Source organism: Xyrauchen texanus, chromosome 5, assembly GCF_025860055.1.
Source record: "Xyrauchen texanus isolate HMW12.3.18 chromosome 5, RBS_HiC_50CHRs, whole genome shotgun sequence".
NCBI classification, from domain to species: Eukaryota; Metazoa; Chordata; class Actinopteri; order Cypriniformes; family Catostomidae; genus Xyrauchen; species Xyrauchen texanus.
Window position 1 is genome coordinate 12,814,517 of NC_068280.1, and position 15,900 is coordinate 12,830,416.

The 15,900-nt window shown below is 34.7% G+C and overlaps 1 non-coding gene across 1 annotated transcript; it reads left to right on the plus strand.

Moving 5' to 3' along the window:
* The first annotated feature begins 1,561 nt into the window (after window positions 1-1,561).
* Window positions 1,562-1,633, plus strand: trnae-cuc (transfer RNA glutamic acid (anticodon CUC)). The gene has a single exon. It is a non-coding gene; the product is annotated as a tRNA-Glu (tRNA).
* The last annotated feature ends 14,267 nt before the right edge of the window (window positions 1,634-15,900 follow it).

Below are 15,900 nucleotides of genomic sequence, written 5' to 3' on the forward strand. Positions count from 1 at the left end.
TTCCATACAAGTTGTATCAACATGCGCCTTTGAAGTTGTATGCGATCAACCAGTGAACAAAACAAGCATGCACTGAGATAACTTAAGTGAAAAATATGTATTTATTCATCAGGTGTATTCCTTGAACACATTAGGCTGGCATTGCCCACTGAATTTTATCCTGACTTTTGAAAAACATCATGGACTGCTGCTTTAGGTAAGACATTGGTTATACTTCATTATTCATATTGGCTGCCATGTTCATGGAAAAACAAATCATACATATTCATGTTATTGATTCTTTATTATAACTATGACGTGAAGTCCTACTTTCTAAATATCTGTCTGTTTACTATGTTGTTTTGACATGAGTGTTGCACAGTAGCTAGCAAGCTCAAGATAACTCATAAACTCTAATAAATGCCTATATTTATTGTGTTATGACTCATTTTCATTTCTGCACATTCTTAAATATTTCATCAATGCAATGCATATTACCTGCCACAGGAAGAGATTCTTTTTTTTACAGTCTAGTGCTCCTCAACCTTCTCAATTAAATAATTTGTCTTGGTAAGGTGCAAACCATCGAATCACGTTAAAAAAGAACAAAAGATACATGGATTAACTATATATTGTGTATTTCTGACACAGTACATTGCCACTATGAGCTCGATATACTCTTTAGCAACTGATACTGGTAATTTAACCCAAATTCATGCAGTTTTTTTACTCATCCACCTTTTATTGCTTTAATGTCAAGATTTTGGATGAATACTACATAATATATACTGTATACTGCCTACTAATTACAACTAAATTACAAAAAATACAGTATGAAACGATTTTCTGCCACGGTACACTTTTTACGATTAAAAAATTCCATGGCACACCAATATCCCACTATTCCACATGACCTTCGTCGATGGTTTTCCTTTTCAAGAACTTAATGTTTTCTGTCTGTTTTAGTAGCGCGTTCGCAGTGACAGAGGTTGGATATGGCAGGCACTATGACCCGGTGGCAGCCGCCCGGACGCCATTCACCGTTTCAGATATCAAACGTGCACCATGAAGATTACAGTATCTCAGAATCTACACTTCGATTTACGGTGTTTTGGGGTTTGTTTAAAACATGAGCATTTTCTTAAGTAATCCTGTGTAAAAAAATCATATTCTGTTTATATTTTATGAGAGAAACGCGACAAGAAAGTCACATGATCTGTTCATAACATCTGTATCTTTACTGTGCACAAATGAACAGATTTTAGTGTGTGAGTAAAACAAACAATACCCCTGTTGTATTCTATTCATTCGTTAACGACTGTGGATATTTCTGATATTTGCGGCTCACTACCTGAATATTATTTGGCATGTGATGAGTTGCGTTTGACAGCGGATTAGAGTTTGTTAGAACAATGCTATGACATACAAAACTATTTAAACTGGTTGCATAGGCCTATAATTATTTGTAAAGGTACATATTCTGAATTGGCATCTTTAAAACGCGTCTACCGTCTCTGTTTTTCATCCGGTTTCATCATTTACGTAAAATATGTAAACATAATTAATAAATTTTCTAACAGCTTCCCTGGTGGTCTAGTGGTTAGGATTCGGCGCTCTCACCGCCGCGGCCCGGGTTCGATTCCCGGTCAGGGAACGACTCCTTTTTTTTTTTTCGCTCTGTGTTGTTCCTTGGCTGTACGCATTTAAGGATAAAAAGCGTCTGTTAACAGATCAATATGAAAGTATAAATGTAAAGTCAGGTCAAGTGGCATATCAAAAAAGTGAAAAATGCGTAGTATAGGCCTACTACAGGCTACTGCATGCTGTTCCAAACACCCCTCTGAGTGTCATTGGATCTCTTGGGTGGCATTTAGTGTCAATCAGAATACCTCAGTGACATCCCTCACTAATAATGTGATAAGCAGGGCCGGTTTTAGACATTAAGAGACCCTTGGCAAATTTTATTTGGGAGGCCCCCCTCCCCTCACAAAACATATTTCTGATTTGGAAACTAAAATAATATATTATGTTAGAGCAGCAATGTAAACATCAGTTTTATTTTGGAGTAGTTCACAGTTAATTGATGTTATGTGTATTCGACTTTGGGCTTGTGCAGACTGATTGGTGCCTGTCTAGAAGTAATAAATATTGGTTAAAACAAACAGGTGGTTTTTTAATGTTCTTTTTGCTTATTTTTATTAATTACTTTGGTATGACACGCAACAAAGCTTATTCAAATGATCCCTTAATCACATAATCTGCTTCAAACAGTATAATTTCTTTCAAAGATTCAGTGCCATAAACTTTGCATGCTTTGGAAAAAAAAAAAAAAAACTAGTTGACTAGTTCTTCCTCATATGTGCTCATTGTAGCAGCCTAAACAAAACGTACCCGATGAACTGATAAAACAGGTGCGCCCTTTTCTCACAAGAGTTGCATTGTAGCTAGACAATCAGAATGGATTTTCAGCCAGCTCTTTCCAATTTTGCTGTAATATGCATCATGCTTGCAATGAATAGTCTATGAATATATCATAGGCAAGCTGTTTGTTTTACAAGTACACCAACTAAAACATAAGGGATTGCAAAATAATCAATCTCATATCCATAACGCCTTTTGATATAATTACATACTTTTACTATTATTAATAGGCCTACTCATGTTACGGTACATTATATCCATTTCTAAAATGTAATTTTTTTTTCTTATTTCCTGCTTTTTAATAAACACTAATATAAAATATATATATATATATATTTTTATTGTATTGGTTTAAGAATAGACCACTGAAAACCCTTATCCGGTCTCTAGATTTCCTTCACACCAAAGGTCCAGACAATAACTTACATGGTGTTAGAAGTCAGTATAGCTATGAAATTACATAAGGAAGTCACATTTTTTTAAAATAGTAAGCCTAATTAAATAGCCAAATTGTAAATGTCCAAGAAAACGTTAATAGTACTTTGGTATTACTCTTGCTAATCAGTAATAGTCTCTGAGATGAGTTGCTAACCAATCTACAGTTTGGGACACTAGCTCCACGCTTTGCCGTCTCATGTGGAGTGGGATAACAGAGTAAACCTTCACCATCTCCTAGACTGAAAATTCAGTTTGAAGTGTCACTAAAGCCTGGAAAACACAAACATACACAACATACATGCAAATGCGTGCATACATTAAAGTAATTATCATAAAGATATAAGGATGTCTGTTTTGTTTCTGTCTCATTTGCTTTTTGAACACAATTAGGTGTTGGTTTTCCTTATGAAAATCGAGAGTTCGTGGCAATTTTAACGCAAACTTGCCCCAAAAAAATCTAAACTAAAAGCAAACCTTTGGCAACAATGGACAATGTATGTAAAACTGATCATTTTTACATACATTGTCCATTGTTGCCAAAGGTTTGCTGTAGGTTCACCCCTACTGGCGAAGAGCTACAAACTTCTGGTAAACATTTTCAGCAAATCAAATGCTCATTTGCATGTCCAAAAATAATGCACTGCAAATTTGCAGCAAGTTTGCGGCTAGTTTAGATTTTTTTAAGGGTTAGGGTAAGAATGTCTGTTTTGTTTACCTCTCATTTGCTTTTTGTACACTATCAGTTAGGTTTAGATGATAGTTTAGAGTTAGGATGTCTGTTTTGTTCACCTCTCATTTGCTTTTTGGACACTCTCAATTAGGTTTAGGTGTTGGTTTAGGGTTAATATGTATTTTTAATCTCTCATTTGCTTTTTGGACTCTATCAGTTAGGTTTAGGTGTTGGTTTAGGGTAAGAATGTCTTGTTTTTTATACCTCTCATTTGGTTTTAGGACACTAATTGTTAGGTTTAGGTGTTGTTTTAGGGCAGGGGTCGGGAACCTATGGTTCGTGAGCCACAGGCTCTTTGTTAAAATCAAGTTGTGTGTGTGCGTGCGATTGCAAAGTCAATGACACTGTTTTGATTTCCTTTCTCCTGAATTTGTCATACAGCTACTCCTGGTGAACAAGGTGTGAAATTAACACCCACCAAATGCAGATTTTTCATTTGCAGTGGTGGGTAATTTTGCTGATGTACAAGCCACTGTAGAGGGCAACCTGTAAGATGTCTCAGAGTGATATATGACAAGAAATTAGACACAAAGACATGCTTTTAAAAAAGCCACTGCAGTTTAGTGCCATCTCAATGCAGGTGGGATTATTGGCTGATCGTCATAGTTGCGCCGCCTCTACTGCCGTGACGTCATCTTAAACGCGACACAAACATTACTGACCATAAACAATAACACGACCGCTAGCTGTTAGCTACTAGCTCATTGTGCTGCATAAAGCGGTTGTTTCATGGTGATTTTACACAAGTGTAAAAGTTAAATTGGCCTGGATGTTTTAGAAGCAAGCTTTCCAGTAGCTGGTCAACTAAATAAAGTGAAGCTTGGTACATGATTTCATTTTACAATTCGAAAGTCGCGTGAACCAATGATACTGCTATCGCTGTTTATAACTTTAAAACTAGCAGGTTGATGTCTTGTGTTGCAAATCGTGACAATTCTCTCTGACCAATAAGTGATCTGCAAGGTTTTGACATCACATTTAATATCGGCTCAGCTCGCTTGGAACCTCGACCGAGGTGGTACTAAAAAAAGTACCAGGTACTATCCACAGTGGAAAACCCCCAAAAAGCAAGCAGAGAGAGCTGTACCATGCAGTGGAAAAGCCCCATAAGTTAGGTTTTGGTGTTGGTTTAGTGTAAGAATTTACTATATAAAGGTGCAGTATGTAAGATTCAGAAACCCTTGTTATTAATGACACTAGTGGCCGTTAAGTGAACTGCAGCCAGCTACCTGTTGTTCATGCTCGCACACACACCATAGGGATGCAAGCATCGACCAAAACAATGACGTAATGTACAAAGAAACTGAACGTGATTCAACATCATCATGCTGACAGATGAGGTAGCATAATTACAATTACACAGTTATAATTGTTTTACTACAAACTTTGAGACTGCATATTATATTTGAATCTCCAGTGCTAGAACAGGGCTAAAACAAAGTGTGGATATGGGTCTGACTATGCGAGACTGTAGTTTGAAGTAATCACTTTTCTTTGCATGATACATTGACTGCATTTATACGATTTTACATCTTTATCAATAGCTGTTAGCTAAATTTGGTGGATGATGACAGTAGCTGTTTAAACTCTGTAAGGTAAGGTAAAGCAATATAAACTGGCTTTTATTTTGAAAAATAGAATAACATCCTAGCGCATATCTGTTTGTGCGCATTACTGATGTTCAATTCTTGAATGAAACGTTCTTTTGAGCTGATTCTCAGCAAGTAAACGGTCGAACCGGTTCACAACATCGAACTGAATTGAACTTTAGTTACGGGTTGATGACGCAAGATGCACAGCTGAAGTAAATGTACAGGCTACGCAGCACATCGAACTGTCTGACTCAAAAAGAACCGAATGAACCAGTCCTACTGACTGTCGAGGTCTGGAGAAGATTACCGAGGACTTGCTGTGTGTTGAGATGTTAATGGGAGTATTCGAATAAAACATTTAGAAACCAACAGATGTTTGTTTCAATGTTTTTTTTATTATTATTCTTTACAAATATTTGCAAATGAGGTATTGAGTCAAGTATGCATTTGTACTCAATTATGTTACTAATACAGACAGGCAGGCAGGCGGCTCTAACGAGTTACTAGACCGGTTATTGAACCAAAGAACCAATTTGGAATGAAGAACTCAAACCTACAGACAGAATCAAAACTCAGCTCTTCGGTCATGTCTGACTCAAAAAGAGCCAAATGAGCCGGTCCCACGAACTGTCTAAGTTTGCTGAGGATTACGGAGGAGTCTGATGAGTGAGCTGCTGATCCTATGAGCATGCGTGCACCGAGGACATGAACGAGCCTGTGGCGAACTGTACATTTCTTTAATGACAACCAAAACATACTGGAAATATTCATATTCAGACTAGTTTTATTAAATTACATTTTAAACACATAGAACATATCCACGTCTGTTCACAGTGTCTGTATTGGTTGCTTTAGGTGCAAAACTTTTAGGAAACTTATCCAAGATGTAATCAACATCAGTCGTATTCGACGTGCAGAATCACAGAATGAAACACTGATAACACTAAATGCCATAATTATTATAACTTAATTTAATTAAAGGTAATATTCAGCAATGTGCGTTCACATATGGCTTTATTTAAATGTTTGAGCATAAAAACCATGACTCTGGGATGTTAGAATTATGTGCTAGATACGTCATAACATGATGATGTAAAAGAAGTGCTGAATCGGTTTTTGAATCGGTTCATGGAAACAGTAAAGCTATGAGCAGTACATAGTAATCTGCATAATTTATTCATACCACAAAGCATTACTGGGGGCTGAAGTGTGGCTTGATGAATAATGCTCACGCCTGATAACAATGCAGAAAATATATCATGAAAAATATTACTTTGTGGCTATTTTAGTCTTTGAGGCTTTAAAGGATAGCTGAAACAGCGCTTGTAAAATGGCTTTTCACTTTTTCTCAATAATAGTCCTGGCAAGGAATTAAAACACTGCAGATATAAAGATGCAACAAACTCATACAGACTGAGAAAATTAGCAACTAATCTGTAAAATATCTGCAAAAAATAGCATGATTCTGCACATCCGGCCCCTAATCAGGCTAATCAAGCCTCCGAGAGCGAGAGAGGAGGTTATGGCCAGCTGTCCGACACCTGTGTGCATTTCTGTCTTTTTGGTTAAGTCTTATATTAAACTATTATTTATATTTTCAAGCCGGTTCTCGCCTCCACCTTTACCTTTTACCTTTACAATCATCTTACCGATGCAATCCTCTCAGATATGTAGTATTATTTGTCGGTTAAAAGAGGTAGAGTACATTGAAAAGACACCTGCATGTATAAATATTTGTCAGGTGTGAACAAATGCATGCATTCTTAAAAGATTTATTGAAAATACTTTAAAGATATATGAATTGTCACCTAGTACTAAAGAAAGGACAACTTTTGGAAGCTTTCGTTCAGACATGTGCTCACTTCATTATATATAACTAATAACGTGTTAAAGGGATGTTTTTCAACACACTGTGACAGCATGTCCTCGTAACATGAGCAAAGAGGTGAAAGACATTCGTTTAGTGTAAATTACCCCACCGCTGCCATATTTACACAGCCGTAACCAACCACACTGTTTGCTGCTTATTTTCACCCTGCTAGAAGAGATATAATGATTTATTGGATGACACATTCAAATATCTGTCTAGGAGAGCACACATAAGTTGTAGATATTCACAGTTTAGACGTGGATCAAAGCAGAACAATAAATGAATCAAGTGAAGTCAAGGTTGCAGAAAAGGGCTATCCATTGATAGCCTTACAGTATATAAGATTAGGGAGGCCACAAATACTTGCAGATTTAAAAAAAATAAATAAATAATAATAATAATAATAATAATAATATAGATATTCATTGTAAACATTACATGATCAAACTTCAGTTTTCAATTTTGTTTTTACTCACCAGACTTTTGAAGACATGTAAGTGTAATGCAACTAAAAACTGAAAAAAGATATTAAGTAAACCGAGAAAGGGGCAACTTCACATATAAAGAATTCATACAGTATATATGACTCCACGCAATATAGTGTGCAAGATAGTACATTTTATTTTTATTTAAAAAAGTACAAATTTAACATTTTATCAATCTTTATGATGTCATGAAATTGCATTTATAGTAATGATACAAGATGTACATTATTCAAAAATAATTCACAAGGTTGGAACCTAATATTGAAAATAGAAAATTTAATGTAACAATAATTTAATACAATACAATAATAATTTAACTGGTACTACTTCAAATATATCATGTAAAAACATTAGGTTTCATAAAAACCCCTGCATAGATGCTGCAAGAGCCTATTTGTCTTCCAAATTCTTCCATATTTACAATATATGTTGAAGTTTAAATATATCATAATGTATGATTGTCCCTTTCAATATTTATATTTACACATTTATTACACTTACTACATTTTGTTACATGTTGGTTTATATGCACTTGTCCGATTTATATTGAGTGTACAATAATGTGTATAACAAGCACTAAAATGGTACTGTCTCTTTAAGAGAACGGGCAGCTCTGAGAGCAAATGTTAACGGTTGAATTAGCGCAGCAGATATTAACAAGATAGAAGTCCCACAGAGGGTTTTCTCTCATCCATGCAATGTATAATTACAATTAATGTTTATTTTTTACTTTTTGATCACAACTGACTGTAAATAACAGAATGGACATTAAAAGAGACATGAAATGAAAATGGAGTGTGCAGATCCCATCTTTGGACACAAGATGCATGAACGAACCAAAAGGAAACCTTGTACTTGTACAAATATTAATTCAAATGTACAAGCTCTTGAGTTTTGCAACACTTTTACCTTCTAACAGACGTCCAACAGGCAAGTTAGCCATGCTGTAAAACTGAGAATTTTGTGAAAACAGTCCATAGAAAAGTGAATAGAAAAGAAAATGCAATGTAAATATAACTGGGGCACATCATGGCTCAACTAAAGCGATGGTGACATAATATGATCACAAGTTCTCAGGACCCAAATAAGGTAAATGTCCTTCAAAGTGAACGTTTGCGAGAACACAACACCCAATAAAAGATGAGGCTGAATCCAAATAATTTTTATTTAATAAAAAGTATGCTACAAGTTATTCACCACTACACAACTCAATCACTGACAAATGAAATCTGAACATTTACAAGCTGGCTAATAACAGACATATTTAATCGCAAAGTGTGAAATTTGGTCACATATGCAAGTGATTTACTCGCAATGTAGAGGGCTGCATCAATAATTCACAAATGATAAGTTATTGATTTCAGTAAATAAAGCTACATGTTACATTTGACACCCATCAAAGAGGGTTGTCCGAAGTGAAAGAATTGTTCAAGTCCCATAGCTAATTAACTAGCTAAGACAGACTAGACAAATTAATTTGCTCCAAAGATGTAGTGTATGGCACATTGATATGGGCACAGTTCATTTTGTTTCTAGATTTGTAAATGTCGGTCACATCGAATGCATCCTTGCATCTAAAAAATCTATACAGAGTGTAGTCTCAGCTAAGACGGCACACCCACGGACTGCCAACAGTCCATGCACAAACCGTCTGATGCACATTGGAAAGCATTTCCTCAAACCATGATCGGCTGGTTTGATGGAACTTCCACGAGTAGAAGCACACCTGATTTTTCATCAGTCCGCTTGGAAACAGAATCGGGTTCTCAAGATTCCAAGGTGATTAAATGAGTGTAAAATAATCACCAGATTTTTCCAAGTTAGTGACATAAAGTCTTTTAAAGGAGAGTTTCCTTTGAGGCATGTAGCAGAAAGTAAATCATGAGCTGCTTTGTGTACTTAGTTATGTCTGTGATAAGGGTTTCTCGTGGAGACTCACAGCTGATGTCCATTTCAAGGATTCCAAGCATATGTATGGATTACTTTGTCTTTCTTTATGGCCTTTTTTTAGTTTCAGCCATTGCTGCCACATTGACATGTTGCTTCTGGAGATCCTAAGGAATTTTTATGGCCATCTTAGCTTAAATCTTAGGATGGGAGTCAAGATGTACCCAAGGATTGTGATGCTAAGAAACCACCCTTGGACCAATGAGAGGTCCCTTCTAATGTGAAGGTGGATCCAGGGACTTATTTCTTGCCCCTAGGTGTCTGGCAATAGTCTGAAAATCTTAATGTGATGGCTGCTTGGAATTTGTTTGTGTTAGTCCAGCATGATTTAATCAATACATGACAACTTTTCTTCACCATGACAGTTAGGGAGGGGCCTTGCCATAAACCGGGGCCCCTGGAATGCAATCTTGTCCCTTGTTTACTACACAAGCACATCATGTCCTAAAGTGTGCTCTCTGATCCCATAGCTGGCCTGTGACTGAAATACCAAATGTAATTAAAGGCACTGACAGTCAAATTGCTTTCCTAATGAAATCATTTGAGCCTTCTCTATCACTCATCATCAGCCACACATCTTATTTTTAGACATGATCGTCTGATGCAGCAATGCAGGATCACTCACAGAATGATGTTCATATTCACATATTCAAGTCTCCTAGCGGCTTTGGCTGGGTAAGAGACATGTTTATGGGGTCACCACTCCCAACTCTTATTTAGGCGTTGACACCAATAGACGTCAAGGGAATGAGCATTCATATTACATTCATATAATCATATAATATTAATTGATATTATCATTATAACTAAAGGTTTTGTGCAAACATGGTATAATGACCAGAGCACAGGATATTTTGGTTATGAAGGATAAGTTTATCAGCAGGTGGTACTAAGCTAATATGCTATTCTGATTTACAACTCCTGGACAGACTTTCATCAGGTTGTCTTCAATCCCTAAATGTGTTCATTGGAACAGTCCTTGATGGTCAGAAATGGGCAACACATTAAATTCAATAGAACTTAATTTAAGCCTGAAGATTGACCAAATTAGCACAATATCCCTGCTCTATATAGCTGGAAAATTAGCACATTCTGGAAATAGTACAGAGGTATCTATGGTTTTCACTCAGAGATATGTTAATGACACAGCAGAAAATTATTTCTCTGGTACATGACATCCCCAAAGAGATTTCCCAGACTAATGTAACCTCATTGTCTGTCCTTTTAGGTTTGTGCTATTTACCACATGTCATGAGGAATAATATTGGACAAGGCCACAGGAGAATTTCAGTGATTTGCAGAACAAAACACTTTAATACATTTTAAAATAACTTCTAAGACACATTTGCATTTACACTTTTGCAGTGCATTTTAGGTACACATTTTATCTGGAAATCAAACCTAGGACCTTGGATTTTCTATCATCATGCTCTACCAATTGATCTACAGAAACATGTACTGCTATTTTTTTTTTTTTATGAAGTTTTGTTTTTAAAATAAATTAATATAATTTTCTCAAAAAACTATTACACTTTATTATTAACTATTACATTAATTACTCAAGTAGAAGTAAAAGTGCTAACATAAATAATTACTTAAGTAAGAAAGTATCCAATTAAAAGAGTACTCAAGTAGTGAGTAATTTGTTACTTTCACAAATGACATAATAGAGATGAACTCCCCTATATCCCATTGCATAATACACATTTAAAATGTATTACAGAATTATTATTCTTATTATTAATATTATTATTAATGAAAATTCTGTCATCATTCACCATGTTAGCCTTGGCCACAATTTACTTCCAGTGAATGTGTTTTTTTTTTCCTATATATTTTGAAAGTGAATGGTGACTGAGACTGTCAGTCCCTAACATTCTGTCTGACATCTTTTGGGTTCCACAAAATACAGAAGGCCACACATGCGGAACAACACAAGGGAAGGGAAATTATGACGGAATATTAAATTATGTCTGAGCAATTACTTTAGTACTGCGTAAATACTGCTCATGACTTGCAAGATGCGGGACAAAGAGCACTGATATATCTCTGCAGATTTTAAAATGTACATTAAAAACTAATGTCTCAAGAGCCCATATTTACAGAATCACCCTGAAAATGACCATCACCATGTCACAGAAAAGCCCACGTGATCATTAGAGCCAAAACTTACCTCTGCGTGCTGCCTTAAGTTGGAGATGCAATTTTAATCTTTAAATAGCCGTTTGTCTTGGCGTTAAATTAAGGCATTGCATGATGAAACTGACCTTTTTTTTACTGTGCAGGGTGAAGAAAGTGTTTCAGTTAGTTACAAGAGCATGATGCAGCAGTGATGGACTCGTCTTGAGTGACAGTCTGTGTCAGCGCACACAGCTGTGAGAACTTCTACTGTCGTAAATGTCCCATTCAATAATCTCTAAATAAATTGCACATTAATTAAAATTAAACCCAGTAATGCCCATTGTAACGAAGTAAAAGCACAAAAATATTATTCGAAATTGACTTGACTGAGAGTAAAAAGTACCTACTTTTAAACCTCCTCTAAAAGTATTTTATTAATTTTTTCAAAAAAGTTACTCAAGTAAATGTAAAGGAGTAAATGTAGCATGTTACCACCCATGCATGGGACATCACAAGAAATGTAAAAAATTTATTATCCAATCCGCTTCATACCCAAAACAATTTATACCTTAATTTGATGAGTCATGGCTAATGGACGAGCTGATTGTTGCACACATTATGTCATTAGATCAAATCATTCTAAATGTCAATGGGTCATCTCAACTGCTTGGCAAAAGCAAAACATTTTTTTTATATTGTGTTCAGTTATAATCATAAATATTACATGTATATGCATAATTACAAGCAACTTAACCTAAACCAAACCCTTACCCTAACCTAAAACTTATAGTAAGTACATGTTGTTAATTAGTAATAACCAGTAATTACTTGTGTTATTACACCATAACAAGGACATTGTAAAATTAATTGTAACCCTTTCTTTACTCTGCAGAACACAAATGAAGATTTGTATAAGAATATTTCAGCTCTGTAGGTCCATTCAATGCAGGTAAATGTTGACCAACATTTTTAAGCTCTAAAATGTACAGAAAGGCAGCATAAAAGTGATCCACACAACTCCAGTGGTTAAATCCATATCTTGAGAAGCGATATGATAAGTGTGGGCGAGAAACAGATCATAATAAAGTGATTTTTTTACTATGAATCTCCACTTTCACATTGTTCATTTGGTTTTGGCAATACAAATTCTTTGTACATATCACCACCAACTGAACAGGGAGGCAAATTTATAGTAAAAATGACTCTGTTTTTACAATAGGTGGCTCGGACTGACACAACACTTACAGAGCAGTATTTATATATTGCAGTATATATTAATACAAAAGTACGATATAAGTATTTTATGAATATTTTTATTAATAACAAGTATTATATACTTGTAGTATTTTATAGATTCAAGTATTGCAAATTAAGTGCACAATTTTGCTAAATTAGCTGAAAAAATAAAAGGTATCTTGTGGAGCAATTGCTTCTGTTTCACACATGACAGGAAAAGACTGACAACAAGCTGGTCCTGAATAAATTATTTAATAAATTACAATAAAACTACATTTTTTACTTATTTTTTTTAGCATTTAATGATTCGTTTAGTAATCATTTCTGGTGATGCCACCTGGTGATGTCTTGTGTGAAATTAGTTTGTCACTGAATTAAGGATCAAAAGAAAATTATTTGATCTACAGACCTACAAAGGGACTTTAGCAGAGGTTTTATGCATCTTAAGAACAAAGCAAATCTATCATTTCCCTACAGTTTGTGAGGTGCTGAGCATGACTTTTATCAAAAGACAACAATGATTGAGTTTCAATAATGTCCGTATGTTTTCATTTATAAAAAAGCGTGTCTACATGTCTATTGACTTTAGTAAAATGCATAAGTGTTCTTAGGACACAGCAGATATATCTTTTTTTCTGCAGTTTGTCGCCTGCACACCAATACACAATACAAAACAGGAGCTGATATTAAAAATAGCTTTACATATTTAACACAGATTTAATAATCTGCTTACCGATCAAACTATTACCTCACAAACTATGTGAAAAGCATATCAGGTGCTGATATAAACTCCACTAACAATGTGCGCTTAAAGGACTGTCCTTTTTTTCTCTGCAGGTCATTTCACGTAATGCTGCCAATCAAGATCAATATGCTGATAAATAGCTCATGCAGTGTGCTCCTCATCTCTAGAATATTCATTTTGATCAACATCAATGCCAATAAAAATAAAAAAATGAATACAAAATGAACTTTGTTGAAAGCAACTTTGTAGAAATAAACGGAGCCGCATTGATTAATCTGACTGACGGCCTATTATGTAAGGGTTTTTCGGTTGTGATTGGCTGGATGGTAGCTCAATCAGCCCAAAGTAGCAAAACTCAAAGAATACTGTATACAAATCCAATATTTGGACTTGATATGGGTTTAGCTTGGAAAAGTGTGGGGGACCGAATCACCTTTTTTAAAGAGTGTTCCTCACGTCCCCCCTGATTCTACGCCCCTGCATTGCAGTGATAATAATATAATTTTGTTGTGCCTCTGTACTTTGCCCACTGAAGTGTCCAGGACCAGCGAAACAAAATAATAAGAAAGACAGACACAAAATAACTGACAGAGGAAGAACTGTTGAGAAATATTAGTGTCTATCCTGATTTGTTTTGACCCTTTTGTAGTAGCTTATTTTATGCGCATAGCTGGCATCAATAAGCTTTTATATATGTAAGAAGCACTTCCGCTGATTCTGTCTATCACTATGATTACTGTATTAATTTCACCGCTAGTCAGGATGTATACTGAAGGCCATTTGAAACATTTAATGTCCTTTTCTAAGAATAGATAACAAATAAGAGGAAAATAAGGCAAACTGAAACAAATATCTAATGGAGCTTCATGAGTTATTACATTTTAGATTTAAAAGAAATAAGGTTACCTAACATTAGGATATAATCGTATTTGAGAGTGTAAAATCTCTGCATTGAATATCTGCACTAGAGATAATCACAGTGGAATTTGATCACTTTGTGACTGATTTGTGCGAATACAAATCAAGACCAAAATCCAAACTTTCTTTTAGTGAATTGATTTTTTTGCACAGTTTCAGGTGAGAAATACACTGAAGAAAAATATGTTTTGGATTTACCAAACCATATTTTACCATTTGGTTTATGTTTGTGAGGTTCATCAGTTCATTCAATTATATTTACTTAAAAAGGTATGTCACACAAATAAGATTTAACAACCAGGACTGGGAAGTAACAGAATACATGTAACGGGATTACGTATTTAAAATACAAAATATAAGTAACTGTATTCCACTACTGTTACAATTTAAATCACTAGTAATTAGAATACAGTTGCATTCAAAAAGTATTTTGATTACTGAAGAGAGTACTTTTCATTTTTTTGTCATTTGTTTAATTTAGTATTTAAGAAAGTTTGGAGCACAAGAAATTGAAATAAACCATTGTCGGCTTTACGCAAAGCTAAAATGCTATTTCTAGCCATTTTACATTCACATGTTACCAGACATGATCATATTTTTTTATCAAGAAAATTCATGTTGGATCATAATAATTTTTTTTCAAGTAAGACCTTTGATATTAGGTCAAAAATCATGTTCTTGAAAATAATTTTTGTATTGTTTTCCTGTAAAAATATCAATAAATCCTTAAAATCCAGTTTGATTTAGTTTGAAACATTACTGCATAAGATATTTAGGTTTATCAGATAATATATTTTTAACATATGTATTTTTAACATGAGAGATTTTTAACATGAGAGATTTTATAGTAGGCGAACCGAAGGAGCGGGGTTCGTTACAGTGTGGTTTTACAGATCATTTCAACTCTTTATTTTACATTTAGACTGTTTTTAAACTAAATGTAAAATAATGAGTTTAAATAATTTGTAAAGCTATGTTGATGTAACTTACAACTTTAAGGCAGCTTTTTAACTTAATTGTTTAAGTTGAAGTACATGGTCATTTTTATAGTGTATTTTCTATTCAAATATTGCACCAAGATTTGGTTGGACCATTCCATAATATGCTGTTGCAAATATTGATATTAAAAGAACACCAATGATATGAACCAAAAAAACAATCCTATGCAAACAAAATGGGAGTGGGCACAGGTACATTTCGCTATAAACAGATTAAGCATAGTGGATGAAGCATATTTTGTCGCTGCTGAGATCAAATGAAACAATTCTTCAGAATATTGCTGTACCATTAAATGAGGTATGGTTTTTCTTTTAATTTTTAGAATTATATTGTGCCAAATTATCTCCATGTTGTGGTCCGGAAATCAGCCCTTCTGTGAACGTACTTTTATAACTGTTTTGACTTATGTTTAATGAATG